Source organism: Panulirus ornatus, chromosome 3, assembly GCF_036320965.1.
Source record: "Panulirus ornatus isolate Po-2019 chromosome 3, ASM3632096v1, whole genome shotgun sequence".
Classification (NCBI taxonomy): domain Eukaryota; kingdom Metazoa; phylum Arthropoda; class Malacostraca; order Decapoda; family Palinuridae; genus Panulirus; species Panulirus ornatus.
In genome coordinates, this window is record NC_092226.1 from 27,976,964 (window position 1) to 27,990,556 (window position 13,593).

Consider the following 13,593-nt stretch of genomic DNA (forward strand, 5'->3'; position numbering starts at 1 on the left):
ATAATAATAATAATAATGATAATAATAATAATAATGATAATAATAATAATAATGATAATAATAATAATAATGATAATAATAATAATAATAATGATAATAATAATAATAATAATGATAATAATAATAATAATAATGATAATAATAATAATAATGATAATAATAATAATAATGATAATAATAATAATAATAATAATAATAATGATAATAATAATAATAATAATGATAATAATAATAATAATAATGATAATAATAATAATAATAATGATAATAATAATAATAATGATAATAATAATAATAATGATAATAATAATAATAATGATAATAATAATAATAATAATAATGATAATGATAATAAGGATGATAATAATAATGATAATGATAATGATAATAAGGATGATAATAATAATGATAATAATAATAATAATAATAATAATAATAATAATAATAATAATAATAATAATAATGATAATAATAATAATAATAATAATAATGATAATGATAATAGTGATGATAATAATAATAATAAAAATTATAATAATAGTAATAATTATCATTGATATTATCATTATCATTATTCATTATCAATACTTAATGGTTATCAGCAATTATTGTTATCATCATCAATATTACATCCCCAAAGACTGCTTCTCATACAGCAACAAGCAGAGTGCTTATGAACATGGGATTGGTAAACAGACACTTTATACATAGAGAAAGATTGAAATTGATACACAGTTTGCTGTTCATTTATAAATCCTCACAATTTCATTGTGTTTGGAATGAGGTTGTTCATATGGCACGTATGGGTATATACGGTTTTCAATCCGAACTGCGACTTAGGGACGAGGAATTTCAGTTGGCAGGAAGTGATGGTGGCGATAGAGCTCAGTATCTTTTTTTGCAAATTGTCGAATGAGGTCCAGGGAGAGGGCCTGGGAAGTGAGTCAGAAAATGTGAATGAGAAACTGCATAAGTTGGTGGCTAAATTTGAAAGAGAAAGTGAAAGAAGGAAGTTAAGAGCAAACGTGAATAAAAGCAAGGTTGTTAGGTTAAGCAGCGTCGAGGGACATGTTAGTAGGGGTATGCGTTTGAATGGCGGAGAAATAGAGGAAGTGGAGTGTTCTATATACCTAGAAGTGGACAGGGCAGCGAATGGATCCATGGAAGCAGAAGTGTTTAAGGTTGGGTGAGGGACCGAAGGTTCTGGGAGCGCTGAAGAATGTGTGGAAAGAGATCGTTATCTAGGAGGTCAAGATGGGTATACTTGAAGATATAGCAGTCCCAGTAATGTTATATGGATGTGAGGAACAGGGTATAGATAAGGTTGTGCAGAGGATGATGGACGTTTCGGAAATGAAATGTTTGAGGACAGTCCGTGGTATGAGGTGGTTTGAGAGAGCTCAAAGGGGTGTACTAGAATTATTTAGACTTATGGAGAGGATGAGCGAGGAAAGGTTGACAATGGAAAGGTCCGTGAGGCCTGGTTGTGGGTAGGGAGCAGATGCTTCCTTTTTTCGTCTGTTCCTGGCGCTACCTCGCTAACACGTCGATTAAGTGTGACCCATCCACTCACACACACACACACACACACACACACACACACACATATATATATATATATATATATATATATATATATATATATATATATATATATATATATATATATATATATATGTATATATATATATATATATTCCTATGAGTCCACGGGGAAAATGAAACACGATAAGTTCCCAAGTGCACTTTCGTGTAATAATCACATCATCAGGAGCGACACAAGAGAGAAATATAACAGTCAGTTAATATACTACAAAGAGACGTAGCTAGGACGCCATTTGGTAAACATGTGATAGTCCAAGACAGACAACGAGCGTATCATAAACCCACATACGCACATATACATACATATACATCCACATACACACACTTATACATTCATACACATGATTCCCTCCAACAGCAAGGATTCGAACCTGGACCTTTAGCGTGGTATGTTTGTATGTTTGGATCAGTATATCTCTAATGTATATATAATGATGTGAGAGAAAGAGAGATAACGAGGAAAAAAAGTAGGTTTGGCAGGCGGAGAGAGAGAGAGAGAGAGAGAGAGAGAGAGAGAGAGAGAGAGAGAGAGAGAGAGAGAGACTTACGGGGAGACAGAGTCATGAGTCCCAGTTTAGCCCACACCAGCCAGCAGGGTCGTCAGAGGGCTGGCCTCGTCTGGCGACAGTGCTCAAATCTTCCAACCAAAGAGGAAATGAGTGTGGGTACGAACATGTGGCCGTTACACCAGCACACGATTGCCTTCACTTAGGTACTGTATGTCTCCAGTCCCTGCTCCCAGTACTCTCTACAAGTCCCCCAGGTTCTATACCCAGACCTCTCTGTTAAGTCCCTAGATTTTGTATCCACCCCTCCCTGCAAGTGAGCAAGTTCTGTAACCAGCTATCTCTTTCAGTCCCCTGGTCTGTGCTCAGCTTCCTCTTTAAGTCTCCAGACACTGTACCCAGCCACGCTCGGTAAATCGCCAGGTTCTGTATTCAGTCCTCTCTGTAAGTCTCCAGGTTATTTCCCCAGCCCTCTCTGTGAGCTTCTAACCTCTGTACCTAGCCATGTATGTGAGTCTCCAGGATCTGTACCCAGCCATCTTTATAAGTATCCAGAGTCTGTACCCAGGCATTACTTTAAGTCTCAAGGTTCTGTACCCAGCCCCCTTGAAATTCTCAAGGTTCCATAGCTATACCTCTCTGTGTAAATCTCCAATTTCTGTAACCAAATTTCGTCTGTAAATCTCGAGGTTCTATACCAAGCGTTTTCTGCACGTCCCCAGGTTCTACACCTAACCTTTTCTCTAAGTCTCCAGGTTCTGTACTCAGTCCTCTTGTAAGGCTCAAGGTTCTGTATTCAGTCCTCTCCGTGAGTCCCAAGTCTCTGTCCTCACTTCTCATTGAAAAATTGAGTTACACAGTGAAATAAATCTGCGGATTGTTTACGAGTGAATTACAAGGTGAGCATCTCCCGTAGTTGCCTGGCTTACTACCCCTCTGCTTTGTACCTGAGTTACGAGTGAAAACCTGTTTACATCGCCAGGAAGACGGTCAAGTGTACTCGACAGAGATGTTTCCGCATAGCATGAACCGCAGCTCTGCATGAGGACAATATCACTCTTAAGGATCAGTCTGAACGTGGAAACGTAGCTGGAATGTCCTCTACATAAGCATGAGCCGTCCCTCTGCAGGATCCCTCCCTAGCATCAGTATGAACCTAGCAAGGTAAAAGACTCGCAGCGCTCTCGTCAACTGTTAGCTTCACCGAGCCACCTCCCTCTCCAGCTGTAACGTATCACGACATATAGTTACTCTGGAACTTGTTTTATTTATGAGTGTGGATGCCTGAGAGTGTGCTAGAGTGAAATCCCCCGTGGCGACCCCACCCCCGGGTCAGGCGAGGTGTAATGAGCGTAGGAGGCGGGAACAGACAGGGTACACCTGGGCTGGGAACATCTCCCTTAGTGGTACTTCCCTGTGTGACGCGCGCCAGCGGGGAGTCCTTGTTCCTCCACGTTTACTCTCGTGTCCGCAGCCTCAAGGGCTAGTCTGAGCTGCTAATGACCCATGAGCAGAGACTGCTAATAAGGGCTAATAAGTATCATAAACATTGGCGGAAGATCATGTCGTTCATTAGATACTGACAGAATTTTTTCTGCAGTGCACGAGGAAGAGAGAGAGAGTCGTTAGGGCTGGCATCAGAGGCGGTCTCGCTATGGACAGGCGTGGGTGTGCAGCGGACGCACTGCCTTCCAGACTTGTCTCTCCTGCACATGTTCATCCAACCTCACCTCCAGTACTTCACTCTCCACTACCTCTCTCCCTACGCCTCACTCGTCGTATTCACTTCCAGTACTCTCTACAAGTCCCCAGGTTTCTCAGTCTAGGGTTAAGATTTCTCACTTCGTCCTTTTTTCTCACTCCAGATCAGAGTCTCCAGAACTCCTCCTCAATCACCTGTACTCTCTCAGTTCTTTTATAACCCCACGAAACACACTCCGCAGATACATGGAATGTCTGATGCTGCCTCCAGTTAACTAACTGTTTCACATCATGTTTTTTATTGTTCACCATTTATCATCACCTTCCTCATCCTATAACTGTCTCGAACTTCTTGAAGATATCATGATCGTCTAACGACTTACAACTGGAACATATCATCCACATATACCAGCATCCTCTTGTTTCATCTCCATCTGTGTCCAGTCCACGTATCTACCAGCATCCCACCTTTGTGTCCAGTCCTTGTATGTACATCTATAGCACATCCTCTTCGACCAAGAAGTTAGAGGAACATTACAGCATAACACACCTGACTCTCTCTACTCACACCGTAAGTTATAGCTTGTCTTTCTTATAACCTCTCGTTAGTTTTTCTTGTCCGCTTCATAAGGTTTACGCGTGTCAGAAGGTCGTGAGGTTATAGTCAGCAGTGTTCACAGTCCTTCCTCCTCCAGGTCTCTAGTTGTTCCAGACACAGTCGTCCATTATCTCTGACACGGTCGGTGTCCACTAAGCTACGTCTCTCTGTAAGTCAATATACCTCATCCGACGTGACATCTCTAAATGGTATATGTTAGATAAAACGTCTTGTTCATGTCAACGTTGCTCTAAATGGCATGTCTCCCTCTTATTACCGTTGTTCTACAAGTTATGCATCTCTGTTATCAAGCTATTCTGGCAATGATTTTCATGTCCATTCTTAACCCCTTCACACTTCGTGGAATTACTGTGTACATTCACTTTAGTAAACTTCTCTCATTCCACTATGGCACATCTGTGTACCACTTTACCTCTTCCCTTAACATTTACCCATATACTTCGTCCGTCGCAGAGGCGTTGCCATGTGTGACAGTTGGTAGCGAGCCTGCTGTCCCTCCGCACTGGATGTCCCTCCAGCAGGCACTGGTATCACATAGGATTCCTCCAGTTTGCCCAAAGTAAAATTTCCCTCTCATGCCATCATCTGGTGACGGTAGACCTACAACGTCATCATGCAGCTTTACGTAATCGACGTCCACCAATTCATTCTATACATCTCTCTTATTCATCCTTTTACTTCTCCTACATTCACATTGATGTTCCTATCTATTTTTCCATACATTTCATCTACGCCTATGATGTATTCCTTCGGTGAATGACATTACCACTACAACATTTGCTGTGTATCCTTTTCCCTCAGCCTCACTTCTGATCATGTCTCTCACATGACTCTCCTCCTCACTCACCGTACCATTCTGTGCGTGACTTCGGTTCTGTTTTTCCTGTATATTAATGAACTTGATAAATGGCTGCGTTACGAGATAACATAAACCGCTGATGATACAAATCTGCTAAACAAATTTACATATAAGCTTGAACGTTCACAGCTTCAAACTGACATAGACCAACTGATGGTTTGGGCTCATATGTGGCAAATGATAAGAGCAAAGTTTTTCATATCAGTAGCAAAAAATATGAATAATGTTGAACTGTTAAAGCTAAGTGAGGAAAACGAGTAGGGCGTCATGATCTCTGGGGACCTAAGACCAAGGAAGCAGTGAACAGAAGCAGTGAAAGAAGCGTACAAAATTCTTGGTTTCATAGGTATGGCCTTCGAATTTAAGTGCTTACTCTTTATAAATCATTGGTTCGTCCCCATCTTGACTATTGTGTTACGTTTTGGTCACCCTACGTAAAAAAGAAGACATAGACAGAATGGAGCGAGTACAGCGTCGAGCTACCAAGATGATTTCCGGGCTGAGAAACACATCCAACGGGAGCAGATTTTAGGACTACCTAGCTTTGAAGAGAAGGTTAAGAGGTGATCTAATACATGTATTGAAAATGATCAAAAGCTTTGATAATCTTGATCTGTCAAGCTACTTAAGACTTGATTCGTTTGTTTTCACTCGTAGTAATAAACTGGCGGGCAAACGTTTTACCTCGAATGAGCGAAGTACTTTATCTTCAACGAGATTGTTAGAATATAGAACGATTTGTCAAGCAGTTACAGATACGCTTAGGAATAGTCTCGACAGACATTTCGATTCAAGTCTATGACTTATATCATACGCGCATTCTTATTCATATTAACAATTTGCAGGTTATTGTCTCCGAATTATCTGTATACCTTCTGACTTTCGTCACATTATTCTGTAGGTTTCTGAAATCTTCCACTATCACAAACAGCCTCGAAAGGACCCAGTGGTCTGTTGCTCTTTGAATTCCTTTGCATTCCTTTGTATCAACCGCACCATTATGTGCATGGCTGTCCTCCTCATTAACCGTACCATTCTGTGCATGGATCTCCTCCTCATTCACTGCAGAATTCTGGTCATGGTTCTCCTCCTCATTACCTTACCATTCTGTGCATGGTTCTCTCCTTCTGTTCCTGGTTCTCCTCCTCATTAACCTTGCCAATCTCTGAGTGGTTCTCTTCCCCACTGATCGTAGCCTGGTTCTCTTCCTTATTGACCTAATATCAGTATGATACTTTCCTCCTCCATACCTCAGTAAAACCTTCTTTCTATCACAGACTAGGATGGTGTTGTTGCCCTCCAGCACATAACCTCGTCACGGATCATCGTGTCGTGTGTCATCCTTCCCTCCTCCTATGTACTTGCCTTATCACTGCCTCACTCCCACAGTACGTTGCCTCCCTCCCCTGACTAACTCCATACTGATCCGTGCATTGCCCTCGCCTTCATTGACTTTATGCCACTATAAACATACTTCTCCTCTCTCTGACTCCAGCTTACGTAATATTCAATGGCCGTTCACCTTCATATTCTCTACGACAGAGGATGGACATGCCTGACATTCTACTTGTGGCAGGCACACGTTGCGTTACGAGCCAAGTTCCTTGTTTACAGGGAAGGAGGGAGCAGTCTATACGTCTCAATATGGTTGGCAGCGTGTGTCTCTCCTGGAGACTGGCTGGCTAGGTAAACCACCTGCTCATCCTGCAGCCACACACCTACCCGGGTTCACCCACCTCCCGCGAACAGAAGGTCCCCCTCACGCACCTCACCTGAATGATTCCTGAAGTTGTGTTTTAGTTAGCTTGAATATTCATTACATTAAGAATATTTATAAAACTTTGACCTTTGTGGTCTGAACTAGGACACACATTTGTATACAGTATATATATATATATATATATATATATATATATATATATATATATATATATATATATATATATATATATATATATATACATACATATATTGAAGGTTTGTTGAATGTGTTTAATGATAGAGTGGCAGATATAGGGTGTTTTGGTTGGGGTAGTGGGCGAAGTGAGAGGGTCAGGGAGAATGGTTTGGTGAACAGAGAGGAGGTAGTGAAAGCTTTACGGAAGATGAAAGCCGGCAAGGCAGCAGGTTTGGATAGTATTGCAGTGAAATTCATCAAAAAAGGCGGTGACTGTATTGTTGAGTGATTGGTAAGGATATTCAATGTATGTATGGATCATGGTGAAGTGTCTGAGGACTTTCGGAATACATGTATAGTGCCATTGTACAAAGGCAAAGGGGATAAAGGTGAGTGTTCAAATTACAGAGGTATAAGTTTGTTGAGTATTCCTGGTAAATTATATGGGAGGGTATTGATTGAGAGGGTGAAGGCATGTACAGAGCATTAGATTGGGGAAGAGCAGTGTGGTTTCAGAAGTGGTAGCGAATGTGTGGATCAGGTGTTTGCTTTGAAGAATGTATGTGAGAAATACTTAGAAAAACAAATGAACTTGTATGCAGCATTTATGGATTTGAAGAGGGCATATGATAGTGTGGATAGAGATGATTTGTGGAAGGTTTTATGAGTATATGGTGTGGTAAGTAAGTTGCTAGAACAGTGAAAAGTTTTTACCAAAGATGTAAGGCATTTGTACGAGTAGAAAGAGAGGAAAGTGACTGGTTCCCAGTGAATGTTGGTTTGCGGCAGGGGAGCGTGATGTCTCAATGGTTGTCTAATTTGTTTATGGACGGGGTTGTTAGGGAGGTGAATGCAAGAGTTTTGGAGAGAAGGGCAAGTATGCCGTCTGTTGTCGATGAGAGGGCTTGGGAAGTGAGTCAGTTGTTGTTCGCTGATGATACAGTGCTGGTGGCCGATTCGAGTGAGAAACTGCAAAAGTTGGTGACTTAGTTTAGTAAAGTGTGTGAAAGAAGAAAGTTGAGAGTAAATGTATATAAGAGCAAGGTATTAGGTTCAGTAGGGTTGAGGGACAAGCTAATTGGGAGGTAAGTTTGAATGGAGAAAAACTGGAGGAAGGGAAGTGTTTTAGATATCTGGGAGTGGATTTAGCAGCGGATGGAACCATGGAAGCGGAAGTGAGTCACAGGGTGGGGGAGGGGGCGAAGGTTATGGGAGCGTTGAAGAATGTGTGGAAGGCGAGACCGTTATCTTGGAAAGCAAAAATGGATATGTTTGAAGGAATAGTGGTTCCAACAATGCTATATGGTTTCGAGGCATGGGCTATAGTTAGGGAAGTGCGGAGGAGGGTGAATGTGTTGGAAATGAAATGTTTGAGGACAATATGTGGTGTGCGGCGGTTTGATTAAGTAATGAAAGGGTAAGAGTGAAAAGAGTGTGGTTGAGAGAGCAGAAGAGGGTGTGTTGAAATGGTTTGGTCACATGGAGAGAATGAGTGAGGAAAGATTGACAAAGAGGATGTATGTGTGTATGCGTGGCACCCGGTGCTGATCGAACCTGATACATCGTTCACATCTGGATGCGCACCACCACTGCTTTGTGAAGGAGCCGCAGACTACACACACACACACACACACACACACACACACACACACACACACGCTGTACTGGTGCATTAACATGATATTGTCGCAAACTGTCTAGGGAGCCAGCAGCAATTTGAATCTTGTATTACCCTACATGCTTTAGTTTTTTAATATGCTTTGAAGGAATTACAGGAAAAGTTTCTTTTGTGTGTCAAAGATACTTTTCTATACCATTCTCTGCCGCCATGAACATAGCGCATTAGGAATGTCAATATATAAGTTAGGATACATAAGAAGGAACAGATAACAGATGACTAATCGGTCTGAGAGAAAGGGTAGCTACTGGAGGACAGCGAAAGTGCCCAGAAAATTTAAGTTGTACAGACAGAGACAAGATGATAGAGCAGGAAGTCACTGCCCTCACCCAACACTGCCCACTTACGACACAACAGCCTGCAGGACAGGAGCCATGAAGGAGCACCGTGGCAGTACTGAGAGCTGGACAATGTCATGGAAATCTTAAAACTGTAAACAATACTCACTGTGATCTGGTAGCAGCAGGGTAGTGTGGGAAGGGGGCTCAGATCTGAATTGGAAAATGAAGTTGAGAACGTGCATATCATATCATCCTTCCAGAACATTAAGGTATATTTATCGAGTGATTTAGATGTGTTGATAGCTATAATCTTCGTCTTGGCAGTAACTGGTGATAGTTCATTCCAAACGTCTAACTCAATCGATGAAAAAAAAAACCGTTTGTCCACGTCTGGATTACGTCTCCTTCCTCTGAGCTTCGTACCGAGATTTGTGGTTATTGTAAATCTGGCTAATATAAAATTCTGTCAAGAGCTGTTGCCAGAATTATTTGGTGTTCTAAAAACGTTGGTAAAATCTCTTGGAAGTGAACGTTTTTTCCCCTCTCTTTTTAATTAGATAGAGGCACTGATCTTGGAGACTGTCGTCATAAAGTACTTTTCTATGCAGCGGAATGAGTTTAGTTATTCTTCTTAGTGTTCGATCTAGTTTTCCTTTTTATTCGGTATAGTAAGGCGACCAGAACGGAACAACTGACCAGAAGTGAACATCATATTCTCACTGAAGTCTAACTAGAGCATTTTGTCAGAGTAGGTATCGTGTTGTTTGTTTTATGGTTCAATATTTAGTTATGACTCTTAACATTCCGATAATCTTATCGTTTAACGTTAGGCGTTGCTTGGTATATCTTATGTCGTGACTGACTGTCACTCGTTTTTTTGGTACCTTTCATAATAGCTCGACAAAAATCTTACAATGATGTGTGATAATTCTATTACGAAAATACATTATCTTGCATCTGCCTATATCAAAATTAGTTTGCCATGCCTCTCACTTTGAACCCTAGAACACTCTTTCTGTGTTCGTGGTTTATGTCCTGATTTCGTGTCAGGCAAATTTGGAAATTCTGCTGACGGGTTCTGTCTCCATCCTTTGTAGAATTCCTGCTCCCACAACCTTCCTATGGTTATCCTTAAGCCTCCTAATGAGCCCCCTATACTCCTGAGTCCTACCTCAAAACAACCTGTTCTCTCCTTCCAAAACAACAACTACCTTGTCCTGTGTCGTGTCCCTAATTATGTGCTAAGATTTATACATCAAATCCTCTGTCTTAGGCCCTGAACAATAGAGTCTCCTGCTTGTCCAGATGCCCTACCAAAGACTCCCTGACACGAGTGATGCCAGGTTTATCCTTCATATCGTACCTTTCCTCACCACTTTGGGCTCCTTACTGCTACTAGCCATATGTAAATACTTCGTGTTTTCTAACGCCGTCTCTCTCTTAACCAAGCTGCTTTCCAAATGTCCTATCGTGGTCGTATACCTGGCTTCCCTTCCTTTGAAATCCTTGGACGCTCCCTGCTCAGCCCCTCACAGACCTACAGTACAAATCACACGGAAAAAGAAACATAAACTAAATCTACCTTCATTTCTGAGTAGAGATTCCTTTGTGAGGGCACTCAGAGCAGGCTTAACGAACTGCTTCAAGGATCTACTCGTAAAATGACCGTTAACCTTACGATTAGAGAGAATGCACCTCAGAAATGTCCGTCTGTGACCTGATTATGACGTAGTGATCACTGTCCCTCGCGCTGTGTAAGTGTGGCAACGGTTCGCATCAAACCCTGAGGCAACACTGTAGACAAGTGTGAGTTGAGTTGGCCGGACATGTTGACCGGTGAGTGGGAGGCGGTCTGCAGCTGCCGTACGGCCGACTGATTCATGCACCACAGATGGCTGGTTCCTCCCGGGACAGGTCGAACATTTTCTAGTGAGTTTCCGGAGGCATTAATTAGTTTTGATGATGCATATTCTCCTCTCTGTGTGATCTTTGTCTATTGTCATATTGACGATAAAACCCGTCGTTTATGATAGAGTTTTTCTTCTTTTTTTAACCTTATTCATTTCGTTGTCAAGCCTGGGGAAAGGTTGTTATGAAATTATTGTTCTGAATGTTGACAACAGTTTACTGTGTTGCGAATGATGATGACGGGTCAGCCTCAAGAAGTTGTGGATCCTTTTTATTTACCAAGGGAGTCACGTTGTATGTGGCAGTGGAAGGATAAGTCTACTGACGAAGGCTGGGGGTTCTCGTATGTCTAATAAGTGATCCTTTCATTGGTATTAAGTGTGTAAGTACCAGACCAGCATCTCCAGATGGATCACACACACACACACTTCATGCTGGTACACAGCATCTGCACTGGCCATGATGATCCTGATCATGACTTAAAGTAAATCACATAGTCCACTGTGTGTGTATGTGTGTGTGTGTGTGTGTGTGTGTGTGTGTGTGTGTGTGTGTGTGTGTGTGTGTGTGTGTGAGCACTCCGTTCACACCATGAGGCGAGGAATATGGAGGTGCACGTGGATGTTCCGGGGCAGAAGGCATTGTGCACATTCGTTGACATTCATCTCTTAACTGTGTTGCGAATGATGACGCCATCTTTTTCCTTTACTTTATTCAGCTGACTCCTCTCCTCTCCTACTTTATTACTACAGAAGTACTTTTTTTTTTTCCTTTCCGTTTTATTTTCAGCGGTTTTTTGTTACAGAATAAGAAATGGGATCCTTGTGGTGTCACAAGCTATCCCTGTACAGTGTTACCAGATTTATGAGGTACATCAGAATTATTAAGCACAGAATATATATGATATATACGATGCATGCAATAGATATACATATAGCTTCAATTATACACGTCCTAGCTATGTCTCTTCGTTGTATATCAGCTGACTTATATTTCTTTCTTGTATCTCCCCTGATGATGTGATTATTACACGAAAGTGCACTTGGGAACTTATCGTGTTTCATTTTTCCCGTGGACTCATAGGAATATATATATATATATATATATATATATATATATATATATATATATATATATATATATATATATATATATATATATAAAGGAGCAGTATAAATCTTCAAGAAAGCTGGAAATTCCATCAGAGTAAGGAAGTAAGGAGAAAAGGGAGACCAAATTGGAGGTGGCTAATGTGGGGTTAACGTGGAGAGGTGGTCCAGCAGGCGTCATGAAAGCGTTGTATGGAGGACACCTCAAATGTTGGTAGACGAGACTATGGCTGCCGGGATACTAGTCTCCCAAGCGAAGTCGTGACCAATAGTAATTCGTGCTACTATCACATCCCTCTTACTCGACCCTTCCCTACAGACATACAAGATGGCACAATGTCTGTGGATGGTATCGTACCGGGAGGGCGCGGCGTCGTGAGAAATGGCTGTCTTCCGAGCTGCTGTCACTTTGCAGCGGGTCTAAGCTCTCAGTTAGGCAAGGGTTCGTGGGACTTCGAAGTCAGGTGTGCACTCAGTGGGGGCCGCTCTTGGTAAGGTCATCTGCAGTCTCGTTGCTCAGGATACCTACACGACGGGGCATCCATAGGAAAGGTCAGTGGCCGGGCCGACGTCTGAGGTGATGACGTCAGTTGAAGGATGAGGTCCTTGTTCTCTCCTGTCCCAGAGTTCTTTTCTTCTTCTTCTTCTTCTTCTTCTTCTTCTTCTTCTTCTTCTTCTTCTTCTCCTTCTTCTTCTTCTTCTTCTTCTTCTTCTTCTTCTCCTTCTTCTTCTTCTTCTTCTTCTTCTTCTTCTTCTCCTTCTTCTTCTTCTTCTTCTTCTTCTTCTCCTTCTTCTTCTTCTTCTTCTTCTTCTTCTTCTTCTCCTCCTCCTCCTCCTCCTCCTCCTCCTCCTCCTCCTCCTCCTCCTCCTCCTCTTCTTCTTCTTCTTCTTCTTCTTTTCACACATTGTGACTCGTTTTCCTAAGACACTTGCTTCCTCCGATACCTGTTCGGTATCGATGTTAAGTCATTTAAGAAATACAAAACTTGCAATCATGTCTTTAGCAAGTTTCGTCGCCAGAAAACCAAATATATTTGGTTTATTTTCCTCAGTTCAACCCCAAAGTTCCATCTCTTTTCCATGCATTACTAAAACATCGACACCCATATACATTACCCTCAGTCCTACACAGGCACTACCTAGTATAACTGTCCGCTGTGTGGCGCTACTGTGGCTGCTCTTATCACTAGTCCCTTTTGATGTACACCGTTTTCTTCCTTCTGTGTGTTTTCCTAACTTTCATCCTATTCTTCCCCTGACCCAACTTCTCTCCTGCTGAAACCCACGAATTCTTCATGGGTCAGTAAGTTTCATAGCCAGTATTCCTGGTTACTCGTCTTCATTTTCACTGTAATCTTTGCTGTTCGTTCCCTTATATCTTGGCCATATTTTCTTGAACTTTTTATATCATTAATGCCTGAAGCTTCATG